This window comes from Notothenia rossii, assembly GCF_949606895.1.
Source record: "Notothenia rossii genome assembly, chromosome: 9".
In the NCBI taxonomy this organism is placed as follows: Eukaryota; Metazoa; Chordata; class Actinopteri; order Perciformes; family Nototheniidae; genus Notothenia; species Notothenia rossii.
In genome coordinates this window covers 51725265-51744603 of record NC_136907.1, presented here as the reverse complement: position 1 = coordinate 51744603, position 19339 = coordinate 51725265, and the positions used below count along the sequence as shown (strand labels likewise).

Here is a 19339-nt window from a genome sequence, read left to right as displayed (position 1 = left end):
TGTTCTTATTTGATTCGATTTATTTGGGTCTACAACAGATGATACAAATGTTTGTGTCAGTAAATGTGTACTAACAGAGGCAGGGGTGTGTGTGGAAATAACGGGGACAGAGCTGGCTGCTGTCAGATGATCAGCTGTGCAGCGTCATCACAAACGGACGTCGCTTCACCTGACGCTCCGGAGGAAAGGACGTCTCATTGCTCTTAAAACTAATTTCCCTGCTTCTCGTGGTTTCCTTGCATCTCTCCATGCTTCCCTGGTGGGAGGGACTAGTCACAGGGAAACGACGCAAGTGAGGGACGCAAGGAATCCATTTAACCGAAGTGAGAAAGGCCCCCGGACTTGTATCAGAGCAGCGGAGGAGTGATGAGGTATGTAGAGATCTGAGTCCAGTGGGCTGCTTGTGTTTCTGTTCATCAGGGCATCATATGACCAACAGATCCTATGTGAACGCACTACGTTAGTCAGTGGACGTCCGACAACATTCACACTAACTTATATTGCAGCTATTGGCTATACTTTGGTTTAACACTTGAACCGCCAGTAATTTTTTATACCTAAAACCGCCACCGGGATCAAATTGACCCAGCATTAGAATGCATTTATTTTCAAGGTAAAAGTGTTGTTTTAAAAAGAAAAATGGTCCTGTGGTATTGGTATTTTGACAAGCAATTTTTTTTAATTGTTTCGTTTATTAACACTACAACATAGCGTTAGTGAGGCGGTTGTCGTTGTTGGGTGAAAAGCAAACAGCTGTTTGCTGCGGAGCACAGCGCGAGCAGTCTCCCGTGAGCGGGAGCGCGCTCCTTCACTACAGACTCAATATATCTATCTATCTATCTCTCTCTCTCTTTCTCAATCTATATCTCAATCTATGAGGAACCACAGTAGACAAAAGGCGTTGCTATAGCAACACGTCATGTTTGTTTACACACAAAATCAATAGCACGAAAAGGGGTGGGGTCAATATGACCGGCTTGGCGGAAATAGGTATAAATGGCAATCTTTTGGGTGATTTCTTCAGTCTGACTTCATATTGACCATTTTTAACAATATAAAGTGCTACATAACAGACTTTCAGGAAAAGTCACGGACTGGGAGACTTTAATATTTTATTGAAAAAAAGTTACATACAATATAAAACAGCTCTGGGTAAAATTAACCCCGTTGGCGGTTCTAGTGTTAAATTGCGTGAATAAACTAGCTAGAGAGCTACAGTTAATTACATTCGTCCAATATCGGAAGGATTACCTTTTAACAAACGTTGTAATGCTTTTCTTTAATTTCAATTTGATTAAAACATTAAAGATATAACATTGTATTATATTTATTTTTACACTGACTCAGATATAATGAAAAGACTACGTCAGTCGAAGCTCAGCTTTGGTAAGGAAGAGACAGGACAGGCAGAGAGAAATAGAGAAAGAGAAAGTGATGGAAGTCAGGGAGGAACTGCAGGTAGTCACACAAAATAATGTAGGCTTAATAACCCCATCTATCTATATATCTATCTATCTATAACTTAGTCTTCATTTACAATATAGACAATATGCATAATTCTTTAAAACATACATCTATTGCAGTTATGATGTCATAATAACATACAATTGCATAAAACACAATTTGCTTACATATTTGTTCTCTTTTGAGAAACAAACAAAACAGATTTAAAAAATAATAATGCAAACAAACAAGTGAAATTAACTAATTTGCTGAATTGCTTTTAATTCACTGGTAGGGGCGACAAGTGAGGAGGAGCAAAAAGTGAACAACGAGGGAGAGATTGAACAAAGAGAAAGAGTAGAGGACAGAGAGAGTAATGAACAGGAAGAAGACAGGGAGACTAAAGAAGATGGAAGAGAGTGTGCAGGTTATGGAAAGGAGAGAGACATGGAAAATGAATGTTGACTATGTTTTTTGATCATTTTAGCCTCTTCTGCATGTCCAGATAATTAATAGTAACAATTAACTCATTCAAAATAATTTATGCTGCAGCCCACTGATATGGTTTGAAATCGATATATTATCCAATTTGTGACCCTCCACAGGACTTAAAAAGCACCTAACTAGATCATGAAAATTCCGGAAATCTTGGGGGAGTATACCCCAGGACCTCCCTAGCATGTTTGAACATCGGTGTTTAGGAAATCCTGGATACGGCCCTGCTGACTGTTATGTGCGGAAAAGAAAGACGGATGAAACCCAAGTTTCGGGCACTGAATCCTCTACTTCTAACAACATGCTTTCATTTCATGACATTTTAGACGATCATGTTTCCCAGAAGATGAACCCTAATGAAAATGTTTGTCTTTTCTGCTAGCGCCAGCACAAGGTCTATGTTTGTGGAATTTAGTGAAATGTGTCAAAAACGATTGGTTGTTCACATACTGTTACCTCTTAGTGGCTTTGGTTATCCATTAACTGTTTGACTAGCACCATCATCAGCTCATAATTGTGGTTTGGAACTAAATAAAAGCAAAGCAAACAAATATCCCATCATCCTCCACTGTACAGTAGGCTACACACTTTCCAGTGGTAAATAGCTAATGTTAACATGTTTACACACTGAATTGAGTTGGTAAATGTTGTACATCTTCTACACATTATTATGTTAGCATTATCCTTGTTAACATGCTAATTTTAGCATTCAGCTCAAAGCACGAGTACAGCCTGTCAAAGCTGCTAGCATGGCTGTAGACTTTTAGTTGTAATGGAGTCCTTCAACATTATAAACATAAAAATGCATTTAACTTTTTTGAAGTTTTCTGTGCCCCCGTGCTCCAAAACCCGGAAAGGTCCATCGTAAGGAGGCTGTAGGGGACCCCTGTGCGCATCGTGCCGTATGAAGACATGCTCCACCGAGCGGAGATCCGCGGGAACCCGGGACACCTGAGTACCATGTTGAGCAGTGGGAATCGGAGCAAAAGTCTCAGCAGCGTCCTGCAGGGAAACCTGCTGCGCCGACGCCCGACCAGGGAGCCGACGCGTTAAGGCCCTGACACACCAAGCAGCAGTGGCGGTTCTACGGGGTGGCACGGGGTGGCAGCTGCCACCTCAGAAAAATGCCTTGCCACCCCAGCTGCCACCCCATTTGGCAGCTTTGTTTTGAAAGAAAAGTTGTGGCTCATCGGACATTTATGAGAGAAAATCTCTAATGTCAGAGTGCAAGTGAATGCAGCACAAGACGCGAGCCTTGTAACCCCTCCCCCCCCCCCGGCGCGAGCTTGGAAATATGATTGGCGGCGATTTCATTTGAACGGGAGGACAGCGCAAAACGAGAAGCATTTCGGATACAAGTAGACAGAAGGAATGAGGTATTTGCGGTCAGGGTATGGCTGGGGTAGGCTACAGCTATACCAATAAATGGCTTAGCCCCACCATGAAAAATGATGTTAAAGTAAGCAAAATAAAGTCTGCCAACTCGCGCGGAGTAAATTGCACAGACAGCAGTTAGTAAGATTGATTTCAGTAGCCACTTGTCTGGAAATACCGAAGACTAGAAACGGTTTTGAACACTTTTGTCACGTAGTGATCGTCTTCTCAATAAAACATCTTTGATAATGTCTTATGGCCAATCAGAATCACGATAACGGCGTGGTGTTGTTGCAGGAAGTCCCGACGGAGAATACTTTTGCTGTAGTACATCTCTATATACATCGGTGCAACTATAAGACCCCACGGTTTGATGATTGATAGGTGTGTGGGCTGTCTTTCATTTTGACACACAGAACAATGGGGGCTATCCACCCTTATTCAATATGTAAAGTAATTCACACAGCCTTTTCCCTCTCCTATCTGTGAGGAGCAGCAGGTTCAGCTTTCAGAGCAAAGTAACAAAAAACTAAAATGGCATTCATTTTTTTTAAATACGTCGTGTAGTAATATATATTTATTTATTTTTCTTCTCAAGAGAGCACCAGAATGTGTATTTGATGTTAGTATTTCAAAAAATCTCCTGGGGGAGAATCCCTGCAGGGGTTGGGTTTTCAACTCTTTCACCTGTGGGGAAATTGCAGGATTGGCTCCAGGTCTCCCTTTTTATTTACTACAAGACAAATGTGCCTTTTTATTTCATACAGTTCAATTTGGATTGAGACAGGGAAATAATCTAAACCTCACGCGTGGCGTTTCACTGTCAAGGGGAGCGTGTATGTAATTACATTGCAAATACTGACTTGAGCCCCACCACTGTATGGGTTAGTAGCCCTACCACAGATTATCCAACACAACTACTCTGGCGCCGCAACTGTTTGCGGTCTACTATGACAGAGAAGAGCCTGTCAAGTTTGGCTGTACTCAGCATTCAATCAAAACGCACCATAGCTTTAAATCTTAATAACTTTGTGTGGCGTTTTGCTGATCAAGATGGTAATCACCACATTCAGCTGTTATAGACATGCCAACTTGATGCTCTGCTCACGGATGAGTCGATTAGAATAATAAACTGTTTAAGAAGATGACCTTACATGTGTAAATATATGTTTCTTCTTTGTGGGGGTCTGCCCCCAAAAAACAGTTTCAAGTCCTGAGAAAGTCAAATAAGACGGTGTGTAAAACTTCACTGCCCAGCCAAAAGAAAGTAACCACTTTGATTAACTAGGCCAGTAGGTAAGGACTTTCCACTGGATAATAACTGCAGCGATGTATGTTTTAGCTGAATACACGTTTTTTTTAACCCTAACTGATGCAGTTAGTCATTTCTTTAATGTTTTTTCTTTCTGATGTAAAGTCAAGGTTGTAACTGTTTGCAATGAAGTTGTGGGGCGCTGAACTGTTCCTTTGATTCTTTTGAATCATGATAGTAATTACTGGTCTTTCAAATTTGAAGGAGGGTGAGCAAGCATCTTGAGGAACATTCATCATTAACTCCTCCAAAAAATATAGTTTATTTAATAATAACACTGAATATGTGAATCATAACAGTGATTGACAGCTGATAGGAATAATATGATTGTTAATATTATCATATTCATACAGACACACATCGATGAGACAGTTAATGTACTTATTGCAGCAGTCTGCATATTTGGTACCCCTGCTGGTCTAAGAGTTAAACCAACTCATTCAGTTAAAATTCATTAAATTACGTGTTCCAGCTTATATATTTATATTTAAGGCTTTACTGATGTGCCACAATAATGTCACCTAATGTTATTGAGTTCAAATATCAATATTGTGGCTTTCCAAGTTAACATTGATTGATATGACTGCGATTAAATCAGCATATACTTCTGCCAGGGGATGCCACCCCTGAAATTCTCCTGCCACCCTCTTGCCACCCCATGAATATTTGTCTAGATCCGCCCCTGCCAAGCAGTCACCAGAGGACTCGCCGATGCCGACGCCGGCTGTTGCGTCGCCGTGTTCTCCTGCGTCTTGGCCAATGTGTCGCACGGGAACACACCGCAAAGACCTCAGTGCGTGAGTGGCAATAACTCTCCTTACCAGCAGGCGGCGGTAGTGTGTATTCGTCATTCAAAAGAGGCAACAACCGGAAGACAGAGAAGAAGAACAGACTGCGTGATATAAACATGGATGTATAATAAGAACTGGATACAGCGTGGGAAGCGGGGCCTCATTCATTCCTATGAGAGTTGCTCATTGGCGCATGATGATAAAATGGCCCAACTTTTGAGAGAGCGAAACGTCACAGATTACCCGGCATGCCTGAGAAGTACCCGTATGTGCGCTCATAGCGCATGCGCAACTTTAACCAAAATGCTTGTTCACATCAAGCACGTCAATTTGCGTACACGTAACAGCACCGCACGTTCATGACATCATGGTAATGGCTTGTTTTTATGATGGGTTTGATATTAACGAGGCGGCAGTTAGCAGCTAGCTAGTAATTTTGCTAATGTGCACATCAATCGTTATGTACTTATATTACGCTGTAACAGGATCTAGTGATATCCAAGCAACAGAGCTTCATTTAGCATGAAATAATTATTGCCCTGCATATATATATATATATATATATAAATATATATATATAAATATATATATTTATAACCGTGCATCGGTTCAGGCAGTCCAAATAAGGCGTGTCACGGCCGACGGTGCGGGACACACCAAATTGAGCTTGGGCGACAGGACGCGCTTCGTCCTCCGACTAACGAAAACGGCCGAAATCGGCCTGGTTTGTCAGGGCCTTTAGGGAGGAAATCCCCCGGAACCCTCAGCGGCTGACCGTAGACCATTTCAGCCGTGGAACACTGTAGATCCTCCTTAGGCGCGGTCCGCAGGCCCAGCATTACCCAAGGCAGCTTGTCGACCCAATTGGCGTCCTTCAGGCCGGCTCTGAGTGCTGCCTTCATGGAGCAATGGAAATGTTCACAGAGGCCGTTAGCTTGAGGGTGATAAGCGGTTGTCCTGTGAAACTTAATCCCCAAACTGCACGCCAAGGCGTTCCAGAGCTCTGACGTGAACTGCGAACCCCGGTCTGAGGAAATGTCCGACGGGGTGCCAAACCGACATACCCACGTCGCAATGAAAGCCTGGCCAAGTCAGCCACCGACGTCGACATGAGAGGAACCGCCTCTGGTCAACGGGTCGTCCTGTCCACCATGGTGAGGAGGTAGGAAAAACCCTGAGAGGAGGGCAATGGGTCCACTAGGTCGATGCAGCGCCATATAGACTGAGAGTTACGTCATCTCCGTTCACTCCAATGGACCACTTTTTTACAGCAATGGGGGAGAGAGGTGAGAGGTGACTTGAGAGGGAACTCGAGAAGGCACTTGAGACGTGTCTTGAAAGGGGACTCGAGAGGGGACTCGAGAGGTAACCGGACAGGAGACTTGAGAGGGAACTGGAGAGGAGACTTGAGAGATGACTCGAGAGATGACTCGAGAGATGACTTGAGAGGGGACTGGAGGGGTGACTTGAGAGGGAACTGGAGGTGTGACTTGAGAGGGAACTTGAGAAGTGTCTTGAAAGGGAACTCGAGAGGGAACTTGAGAGGGAACTCGAGAGGGAACTCGAGAGGTGACTCGAGAGGTGACTTGAAAAGGCACAGGAGAGGAGACTTGAGAGGGAACTTGAGAAGGAACTTGTGTCGGTCGGTACGCCGACAGGACACGGGGAGCTGGCGTCGGGCGGACAGCCAACAGGAGACGAGGTGCTGGAGTCAGCCGGTACGCCGACAGGACACGGGGAGCTGGCTTCGGCCGGTACGCCGACAGAACACGGGGAGCTGGCGTCGGCCGGAGACGAGGGGCTGGAGTCGAAACCATGGCTGCTGGGGCCAGGACTGAGGCTGGAACCATGGCTGCTGGGGCCAGAACTGGGGCTGGAACCATGGCTGCTGGGGCCAGAACTGGGGCCGGAACCATGGCTGTGTGGGCCGGTTCTGTAGTCAGAACCATGGCTGCTGGGGCTCGGGCTGCTAGCCTGACCTTGCGACTCCTTCTCTTAGCAGCCGCCCGAATACTCCGTGGACCTCCATAAGCCAGACGAGTTCAATCAATGTTTATTTAAGGAAAAAATGGGAGAAACCTCAGGGAGAGCAACAGAGGAGGGATCCCTCTCCCAGGACGGACAGACGTGCAATAGATGCCGTGTGTAAAGTGAAAAGATAATACATTTGCAACATAGGTAGTCCAAATGTTTGGAAATGCATGTGTGTATAATAGGAAGATGAATCCACGAGGATATCCATCCAGGACTTATGATCCAGGACCACAGCCACGACTCAAGATCCAGACCTCGCTATCCATGACACAGGACAGCAGGATCATCCATGACTCCGGATCCCGGCGTATATAGACACCAAAAAGAAAGACATTTGGGGAAGCTGGGTTAATCGGAACATGAGAGTACACAGGTATAGACAGAGAGAAGGAAGAAGTAAGATGTCCCCCGACAAACTAAGCCTATATCAGCAAAACTAGGGGCTGAATCTAACCAGCCCTAACTATACGCTTTATCAAAAAGGAAGGTCTTAAGCGCACTCTTAAAAACGTATAGGGTGTCTGCCGCCCGAACACAAACTGGAAGCTGATTCCAAAAAAGTGGAGCTTGATAAGAAAAGGCTCTGGCTCCCATTGTACTTTTAGAGACTCTAGGAACAACCAACAACCCTGCATTCTTGGAACGCAATGCCCTAGTAGGACAGTAGGGTATAATGAGTTCTTTAAGGTAAGATGGCGCCTGCCCATTAAGGGCTTTGTAGGCGAGAAGAAGAATTTTAAATTCTATCCTGTGTTCTATAGGGAGCCAGTGTAAGGCAGCCAGAACAGGAGTAATGTGGTCCCTTTTCCTAACTCTGGTTAGTACATGAGCTGCAGCATTTTGAATCAGCTGAAGCGACTTGACTGACTTCTTGGTACACCCTAATAATAAGGAGTTACAATAATCCAGCCTTGAAGTAACAAATGCATGGACTAGTTTCTCTGCATCGTTTTGAGGCAAGATATGCCTGACTTTTGCAATGTTGCGTAGATGGAAGTAGGCGGTCCTTGAAATTGATTTTATGTGGGTGTTAAAGGATAAATCCTGATCAAATATAACACCAAGATTCCTTACAGTCTCACTGGAGGCCAAATTAATGCCATCCATAGTTAGTATATCTTTAGATAATTTGTTTTGTAGATTCTTCGGGCCAAGTACAATAACTTCAGTTTTGGTCGTGTTTAACATCAAAACATTTAAGGTCATCCACGTTTTTAAGTCCTGAGGCAGTCTTGAATTTTATTTAAATGATTAATTTCATCAGGCTTGATTGATAAATATAGTTGAGTATCATCCGCATAACAATGAAAGTTTACAGAATGATTCCATATAATATTGCCTAACGGAAGCATATATAGTGTGAACAAAATAGGTCCAAGCACTGAGCCCTGGAAGATTCATCGTTGACACATACAAACTGAGGGCGTTCAGATAGATAGGACCTAAACCAGCCTAAAGCAGTTCCCTGTATGCCAACAAAGTGCTCTAGTCTTTGCAATAGGATATCATGGTCGATAGTATCAAATGCAGCAATAAGATTGAGCAAGACAAGAATAGAGACAAGTCCCTTGTCTGAGGCTATTAGAATGTCATTTGTGACATTAACCAGAGCTGTCTCTGTGCTATGATGTGTTCTAAAGCCAGACTGAAAATCTTCAAATAAATCATAGTTTTTAAAGTTATCACACAGCTGCTTTGCGACTGCTTTCTCAAGAATTTTTGAGAGGAACGGAAGATTACAAGAGGTCTATAGTTGGCTAAAACCTCTGGATCGAGGTTGTGCTTTTTAAGAAGCGGTTTTATCACTGCTACTTTGAATGATTGTGGAACATAGCCGGATAATAAAGACATATTCATAATATTTAATAAAGAAGTGCTAATTAATGGAAAAACTTATTTTAACAGCTTAGTTGGAACCGGGTCTAAGATACACGTTGATGGTTTAGAAGAGAGAATCATTGAATTTAATTGTTCAAGGTTTATGGCTGAAAAGCATTCTAGTTTACTATCTAGTGTAATATTAGAACTTACGTTTCCGGGAGCTGTTGATAACACTATACTGGTCAAAGGCAAGAGGTCATTGATTTTGTTTCTAAGAGTAACAATTTTATAATTAAAAAAGCACATAAAATCCTTACTACTGAGTGCTATGGGAGTTCCGGAATACGACTGCTGGACAGGAGCAGGAACTGGGGCAGAAGCATGGGTTGACTTCAGACGGAACCCACCGAGGCGTATGGTGCCAGGTTGGGAATTGGGAGACAGGGAGCTAGCATGCCTGGGGCTAGCAGGCTGGGAATCACATGTTGAAAGGAAGTCCAAAATCCAGTCAGGTAAGAACTCAACAAAACATGGTTTCTCTGCTGCCAACCGGTGCGCCTCTACTAGAGCGGCCATCTTCTGCCGAACACTGGACGCTCCCTTCCACCAATCGAAGCAGCAAGCCAGATAGAAGGTAAAATGCTGTAATTCTACCTCCCATGGATCATCTGCTGGGTCAATTTGTTGGTCGGTTCGTAATGTTACGGTGTGTGTAGGAAGCAGGACCCAAATGCAGATTAAAGTGACAAAATAACTCCTTTATTTCAAGGCTAAACTCTAAACAAAGACTGAACAGAACACTCACCGAGGAACAAGCCATATCACAAGACGAACCGACAAAGACAGACAGAAAAACCAGAACTTAAATACACACAAGACTAATCATACAAACAAGACACAGCTGAGGAGGGAGGAGAAAACACAGGGACACCAGGTGAACACAATCGGGTAAATTAGACACACCAGGGAAACTAACGACACGGAACCACAGACAGATCAAAACAAGACAAAACACAACGCAGACAGAAAACCAAAGACAGATCTAGACAAGACACAACGCAGACAGAAAACCAAAGACAGATCTAGATAAAACAAAACACAACACAGACAGATCGTGACAATAGGCCTACACCTTGCTCATACCATTTCAACAATAATAATTCAGGAGACTACTAGCCACTGGAATTAAATCCTGATTTAACATCAACAAATTAGGCCTAACAACTTTACCCGCTTTCTCTCTCTCATTGCAAATGCAGATCGAGCCGGTCTTGATGTTGACGTTGAAAGTTGTCCCACAGCTGAAGTCCCAACTCTGGGGAAAACAGTTGGAATTGCTCCCTTCTTCAGGATCAAGGTCCTCTTTGTCGCAATGCCCATCTGCGCTGGTAGTAGAGCACTTTCATCAAAGGAGTCCCTTGTGAAGTGTTCACTGCACAGAACACTGTATTTGGTAGGCTCCCAGTCCTTCCTGGTTCTCTGTACTTGCTTTGCCCATGCCTTTGACAGATCTGTAGAAATAAAATAAATCCAACCATTAATAGTCAAAAGATAAGCTCTCTATTATAAAAATAGATTTAATTCCATTTTCCCTTTCTTTAAATTGAAGTTGAATGCATCAATCTGGTGCACTTTGAGGGCAACATTAAGAGATTTATGGATACAGCTCTCAACACTCATGTGAAACATATATTTCAATAATCAAAAAACATTGGAAGGATTTCTTAACCTATTTTATACATCTAATATTACATAGATGGAAATATTTGTTTACAAAGATGACCAAACCCACTGACATAACTTAGGCTACAGTTTACAATCTAATCACTCAGAGTCCTTTACCTCCCTGAGCTGACGTTATCTCTCTCAGTCCCACAGGAGAGGACTCTCCCTCTCCTTATTGTTGAAACAGCTAATCTCCGTTAGCTCCGAGCTAGCACCAGATGCTAACAACAACCCTGTATCTCTCTCAGTCACTCTTCCTCTTTCTCTCTCTTTCGAATCGACCAGTGGCCTTTATTTGTCATGAACAATCAACGAATCTATGAAACAATGACACCAGCCAGGCTCACCTTCATCTTTTGGGAACAGAAACATCGCCACTTCGGCAGACTTGAGCCTTCTAAAGCCAGCGGCAATGCATCGCTTCCCGTGTGTTTTTCCTCCCTTTTTCTTCACTGTCACCTCCATTGTCAGGTTTTCTCGATTGGCAATCACTTCCAGTCGACTCCGACACACTTTCCAGTAAAATACTCGCTCAAAAACTTTGATAAATTCGACTTTGAAACAGAGAAACAATAAACTGTGATGAATGTAAACACTTCGGCAGCGACCATCTCGTGACGTCACGCAGTAGATCGCAAGCCACGCCCACGAAGGCGGAGGACAACTGCGGATTTCCAGGCGGCAAATTCAAAACTCGTTAAATTCGTTGCTATTCCAACATCTTTTGATATGGGTTCCAATGGACAATTTTGGTCATTACTATACGTATTAGCATAACAGATCATGCACAGGCGCACACTTCACAGGTCTTTAATCTAAAGTATTATTTAATGTTTAAATAAAGGTTCATTCGTTTTTCTGTTTTGCACCTCCTCCTATTCATATCTGTATACATCCTGCACTAAACTGTTTTATAGAGATCACTTATAGTATCTTCTTAATTTTTTATATTCTATATTTATATCATTGACCTTCTACTTTCTCCCTGTGAAAGTATGTACTCTTAATATTTTTTTCATCAAATATAACAATAATTCAATAACGTGCTTTAACCACTAGGCGGTGCACACAAGGTACACACAGCCATAATAACTGTGTATTATTAGTGTAGGACACTTATGAATGTACAACATCCGAAGATGTGTAGTTTTATTCATGTTTTCACATAATTTTACAGCATATTGCTATATTATTTGAAACTCAGTATTTACATTCTTATATTCAAAGAAAATCAGTAATATCTTTAAAAACTACAAGTCCTTTTATATCAGCTGTGCACCGTTATGGTGTAAATATAACCTATCTACGAATTAGATCAAATGTAAAAGTCCAATCAGCAAGCTTAAACCATAGCTGAGGATCTTGGGTAATCGCTCGAAATGCCTACGTCTGTTTCCGGTTATTTTTATTTTGAAATTCAGTTCCTGACGGACGCCAAAAAAGCCCGAGATTATGGAATTAAACAAATAAATAAAAACAAGGACAATTGTGTGTTATTGTTTATTAAATAACAGTGTGTTATTTAGAAAATAATAATAAATTAGAAGGAAAAAAATATTACAAAAAATACAGATTTCAGTATTCTGAGGCTCTGAGCCCCATTTATTTTCCTCATAGACGCCAAAAAAAGTCTGACATTATACGATTTAAAATAAAAACAATAATCGTGGCTTGATATTGAGTAAGAACATGTTTTTATGAACCCAACAGCTTCCAGTGTTGCAAGACCAACCCAGTCTCACAAAAAAACGTGTAATAACTATGTTGATCCACAACGTAGGACGTAGTATTTCTACAAAAACGCCTCTGAAATTGTAAGATCCCTACGTTTTTTTTCATAATTCATTCCAATAGCTGGCGTCTATGTCACGTGATCTTCACATTTCTCCCTGCAGAAAAAAAAAACATGGTCGAACTTAGTTGTATTCTCGGTGTAAAATGCCTATTTTAAAGTTAGTTTGGCCATTAAAATGCGTTTTGATGTCATTTGATGCGAGAAATATGAGTTGTTATTTCAGATTATGTGTGCAGTGGATGTACATGATCTTTAGTTTGCTAGTTATTACGAAGATTACTTCAGGAAATTGTGTCTATACAACGTTTTCATTGTTACCAAGGTGGTTGCTAGGGACGCTGCTATCGATATTATTTCTGTTATGTTGTGTAACTGTTTAATGATGTTATCTTTATTGCTACCCAATGTATAGTGTTGGTCCACAGCCCAAACGTATTAGTTTAACAAAATCCGCATCTAAAATGGTGCCATAGATACGTTATTTTCCCCTGTGCAATTCCAGTCTCACATGTCACATCTCACATCACATCGTCATAAACAAATACCGGAAACAGACCGAAAACACTTTATTCCGAGTGTGCTTGCTTTTCTCTGTGGAGGTAATCACATAACGGCATTGTAATTGTTAGAAATTAAAATCAATGTTTTGATGGTATAATGTAGCTTAAACATACCGTCAGTTTAAACGCTCTTTTATAGTGAAAAACCAGAAATTCTTGTGCACAAGCAGTTAAGCTTTTATTCTGAAAATCCTTCATCTACGGTTAGCATGTAGCATGTGGCTAATATACGATTTCCTAAAGAGGTGAATTGAGGAGCGAAATGACTTGGTGTGGTGAAAACCGAAACCTACTGATTTAACACTACAACGATAGATGTCGAGATATTACCATGCTGAATATTAAATGAAGGTACAGTTTATTTGAATACATTATTGTTTACAGACGAGTAGCATGTGACAACATCCGGAATGACCGGCAACCAAACGAGCCGAGAAGTATTGTTTAGAGTATTGATTACAGCGTTTAGAATGTGTTAAATGAAAAGTGATGAAAGAGAATATGAGGAGAAACGGCGTGTTAAGCATATATTGAATGTGAAAAGAACCTATCCTCTGTTTAAATGCAATAACGGACATTGGAGACGAGGTGAGCCGGCTGGCGGGGAGGAGCCAGCAGAGGATATATATAGCAGCGCCGGGGGAGAGATCCGCTGTCTTTCTTGCTCAGGAGAACCGGACCACAGCTGTTTGTCTGACGGAACAATATTCTGTCTGTAACACTACCGCGCCTTTTTTAATTAAAGTATCCCATTTGAATCTTTTCAGAGACTCCATTTAGTCTCATTTTAAAGCTTCTCTCCTGGACGCGAGAATAAAGAACACATTTTAACATAATACACGGTTCGGCTGCATTACATGTTACATATCTGCAGTAATTCTCTATTTATAGAGCCTTGGTGAGAAGACTTCTAGACAAACATGAGGAACTGCCGCCAACACTGAAAACGTGACGTGGATCATAAATATATCAGCAATTAAACAACATCTTACATTTATTTTCACACAATACATCTCCTCACAGTATCAACACTAATTCGGCTGACTTTTATATTTGATCCAATTGGTAGATAGGTTGTATTTACACCATAAACGTGCACTCCCGATATAAAGGGACACCTAGTGGTTAAATGTTATTGAATTTCTTTATTTTTATTATTAGATATTAATAGGATCCCTATAAAGTATATTCATTACTCGTTATTCTCTACTAATAGTTAATTAAAGACTGTATATAATGACTATTTTGCACATCCCTTTCAAGATTTCAAGATTTTCTAAGGTTTATTGACATATATACACAAACGGTGTAGTTATGCAATGAATGAAAAACTTTGTGTATACCTCCAGCAATGTTAACTATGTTGAAGCACTTATTTTAACTGATATTATACATACACTATGTATTATACTCTTATATAAGATGTATGTAGATAGTATAAGAAATGTGCAGAATATGACAGTTTAATGGTGGAGGTATACACAAATATTGATAAATGTCTTGTGATGCACTGTTCAGGAACCTGCGACCCAAGTTTTTCATCTCCGGCCTTGTCAGGTATTCAACAATCAATAAATAAAGAACACAGAATTATTAAATATAAAACACAGAATTTGTGTGATTATACCAAATGATTTACAAATAAACACCACTGCACAGGGGGGTGGGGGGTGCTAGTGGAACTGCGCGGCTGAACTGCGCGGAAAACGCGGAGAGCTGAGGCCCTCTGGGCGGGGCCCCCTCGGCAAGGCGGGGCCCCATGCAGCCTGCGTGATTGGCCTGTAGGGAGGGGCGGCCCTGTGTGTGTGTGTGTGTGTGTGTGTGTGTGTGTGTGTGTGTGTGTGTGTGTGTGTGTGTGTGTGTGTGTGTGTGTGTGTGTGTGTGTGTGTGTGTGTGTGTGTGTGTGTGTGTGTGTGTGTGTGTGTGTGTGTGTGTGTGTGTGTGTGTGGTTAAAAGTTAAAACACATCAGCCACACCGCTCTTTAGCCTTTCTGATGATTCTGAAGGTAAACACAGTGAAGGCGGGGCTTGAAAGGCGGTGCGTGAAAGGCACTGCGCGCTTGTCTTCTCAGAGGCTGAGTTAACCCTCCCGCTGCCTCCTGGTGCTGCAGAGATTTCATGAAGTGAAGGAGGTCCTGCCAATACTGGCAGGACAGAAGACGACACGCCCGTTCTAAACCGTGTCCCTCACTCCTCACACCCCAAGCTGCATCCCCAAAAAGTTTATTATGTTGTTACATCGTTTCAGATGTTATGTTTCAGTTGTGCTCTTGATAAGCCATTAAAACAGTAAAAACACGTTCAGTTTCCTTTTGCTTGTTGTGTCTCCTGTACACCAAAACATACCCATCTGTGATGGAAAAAGAAAGTAATCCAAAAGTAATCTAAAAGTAATCTGATTACATTACTTTTTTAAGACACGTAACTGTAACTGTATTCGGATTACTTTCAGAGCCATGTATTCAGTAATCAGTAACTAATTACATTTACAAAGTAACCCTCCCAACCCTGCGCACCATGTAGTAACGGTAACTGAGTTACTGAATTTAAAAAATAATGCGTTAGAGTACTAGTTACTGCCAAAAATAACGGCGTTACAGTAACGCCGTTAACACGAAAAAAAGGGGGAAATCGTGTTGGTGAACACGAATCAATAGATTAAATGTTGTGACTATAACACGAAATGCGTTAGTCATTGAATAGTCATAAAAACCACATCCCAATTTGTAAATGAGACAGAGTCCTGCAGCGGGTACCCGATGGGTGACCCGCAAAAAAAGGTGATTCGCGGGTGGTATTTTTTCAAACACTTTTTTCCGGGTTCGGTTCTGGGTAAAACAAAGATGATGCGGGTCGGGTCGCGGGTGTTGCATAATAAATATATTTAAATAATAATAATTTAGTTTAATGTTTAAATCCTCAGACCTCTCCCCCGCGGGACCGTGCATAATCATAACCTCTGCAGCGCATCAATCTGCTTCTGAGCGCGCCACATTCGAAATCGAAATGGCTGAGGTGAAGCTCTCAAGCGGAGAATACAGCATTTTCAATAACTCTTCCTCAAGAGCGAAATCCAACGTCTGGGAGGCTTTTGGTGTCCTCCTAGATGGAGAGAATAACCAACATCCCACGCTTTTTGAGAGAAATATGCAACTGCGTGTGTTAATAATTGCACGTTTTCACTGCTCATATATATATGCGGGTTCGGGTCGGGTTGCGGATCCTGTGCCGACGGGTCGGGTCGGGTTGCGGAACTAATTGGTAATATGTGCGGGTAGCGGGGCGGGTTCGGTATTGCACGTCGCGGGTGCGGGGCGGGAGCGGGTCTTGAAAATCAGACCCGTGCAGGACTCTGAAATGAGACCATCCGTGGAGCACATGAATGCACCTGCAATGCTGTCTCCCTCGACTGAAGACTTTAACCGACATCCTTGTTCAGGACTACGATTTTCACTAATTCATTGATTGTCACAGGTCCTATGTTTTAACTGACTGTACCAACGTATGCAGTGTTAGCATTATCTTACGATAACACAACCCAGTCTCATGGCATTTCGTGTTCACCAACACAATTTTTAATCTATTGATTCGTTTTTACCAACACGATTTCCCCCTTTTTTTCGTGTTGCACAGCACGATTTTAAAAGCAATGTATTTCTATTGGTAGTCTCACGGCATTACGTGTTATAGGAAGACCGGAAGCTGTGTGGTTCATAAAAACATGCTCTTACTCAATAGCAAGCCACAATTATTGCTTTTATTTTGAATCGTATAATTTCTGACTTTTGCTGCCGTCTGTGAGGAAAAGAAATGGGGCTCAGAGCCTCAGAATACTGAAATCTGTATTTTTTAAATCTTTTTTTCCTTCTAATTTGTTATTCTTTTCAAAATAACACACTGTTATTTACTCACCAATAACACACAATTATCCTTGTTTTTATTTATTGGTTTGATTCCATAATCTATGGCTTTTTTGGCGTCCGTCACAAACTGAATTTCAAAATAAAATAACCGGAAACAGATGTAGGCATTTCGAGCGATTACCCAAGATCCTCAGCTATGGTTTAAGCTCGCCGATTGGATGTTTTAGCCGCAATGCATGTTGGGATTTGGTGTTTATATATGAAATCGGAAAAACATTTTAAAATAATACTTAATTCAGATTGTTCTTGCTTTTCTCTTTGAAAGTCATCACATAACGGCATTGTAATACACGGTTTGGCTGCATTACATATTACAGATCTGCCGTAGTTTTCTATTTATAGAGCCCTGATGAGAATACCTTTGGAAAAACTGGAAGAAATGCCGCCGAAACTGAATACTTGACGTGGATCATAAATATATCAACAATTAAACAACATCTTCAATTTCTCTTCTCACAATGCGTCTCCTTCAGTATCAATAGTAATTCGGCTGACTTTTACATTTGATCTAATTCATAGATAGGTTATATTTACACCATAACGGTGCACAGCTGATATAAAAGGACTTGTAGTTTTTAAAGATATTACTGATTTTCTTTGATTATAAGAATGTAAATACTGAGTCTGAAATAGTATAGCAATATGCTGTAAAATTATGTGAAAACATGAATAAAACTACACATCTTCAGATGTTGTACATACATAAGTGTCCTACACTAATAATACACAGTTATTATGGTTGTGTGTACCTTGTCTGCACCGCCTAGTGGTTAAAGCACGTTATTGATCTTTTTTTTTTATGTGTTATATTTGATTAAAAAAATATTAAGAGTACATACTTTCATAGGGGGAAAGTAGAAGGTCAATGATAGCAATATAGAATATAAAAAATCAAGAAAATACAGTAAGTGATCTCTACAATAAAACAGTTTAGTGCAGGATGTACAAAGATATTAATATGAGGATGTGCAAAACAGACAAACAAATTAACCTTTATTCAAACATTAAATAATACTTTAGATTAAGGTCTTATTTTAAATAAGAAAAAAGCTTTGGGGGTATCTACAGATAAATATTAAGCCTGACAAAGTACTTAACGTCTAATATATTGCTTTCCTGCAATGTTAACTATGTTGAAGCACTTATTTTAACTGATATTATACATATGAATTATACTCTTATGTATGTAGATAGTATAAGAAATGTGCAGAATATGACAGTTTAATGGTGGAGGTATACACACATAATGATAGATGTCTTGTAATGCGCTGTTGAGGAACCTGTGACCCAAGATTTTCATTCATTGCATACACCGTAGTTGTGTATATGATATGTCAATAAACCTTTGAAAATCTTCAAAGGGATATGCAAAATAGCCATTATACAGTCTTTAATGAACTATTAGAGAATAATGAGTAATGAATATACTTTATTACTCGTTTACATTCATGTCAATTGCAGATAAATGTTTAGTCTTCTCAAGCACCAACTATCAAATATCCCTCCTGATTGTTGGCACTTGACAATCACCTTCCCTGAATTTTACTCAGGTGTAACTAAAGTCTGATTTAAGGGTTGTTTATATTTCACATCATTAATCAGAATCTGCAAAGTAACTCAAATAAGTGTAGTGGAGTAAAAATACCAGGTTAACCTCTTTATTGTAGAGGAGTAGAATTACAAAGTAACAATGAGCTGTCATGTGGGTATATATTAATGCTGCGCATTATGGACACAAGCGATTTTCACCCATGTATTAATTATATGTTTTACATTTGATAACACCAATGTCATGGCAACTTCTAATTGTGGGAAAAACGAAAACGTTCAGTAGAGACGTCCCATAGAACATTTTGCGAAACACAATAGCCAGCATAGTTCTGGGGGGGGGCGTTCGATTACAGTTTTGGATAGTCTGGCGTGGTTTCGTTCTAGGCTAACCTTGGTGCACAGCCACTCCAACATCCAAACCCAGAGCTTGAAGATTAATCACGGGGACTGTAGTCCTAAACGATAGCTGGGGATTATGGGTAGTGTAGTGTCTTCGGCCATCCTAAACTCCTAGA

General features: G+C 41.0%; 1 protein-coding gene across 1 annotated transcript in view; it reads left to right on the top strand.

Annotated features, from left to right (window-relative positions):
• Positions 1–300: 300 nt before the first annotated feature.
• Positions 301–19339, top strand: part of LOC307018297 (uncharacterized protein) — a 33307-nt gene continuing 14268 nt past the window's right edge. Inside the window, exon 1 of the mRNA XM_079648470.1 lies at positions 301–371. The gene's annotated coding sequence lies outside the window, so the exon portion shown is untranslated. The remainder of the gene's footprint in view (positions 372–19339) is intronic.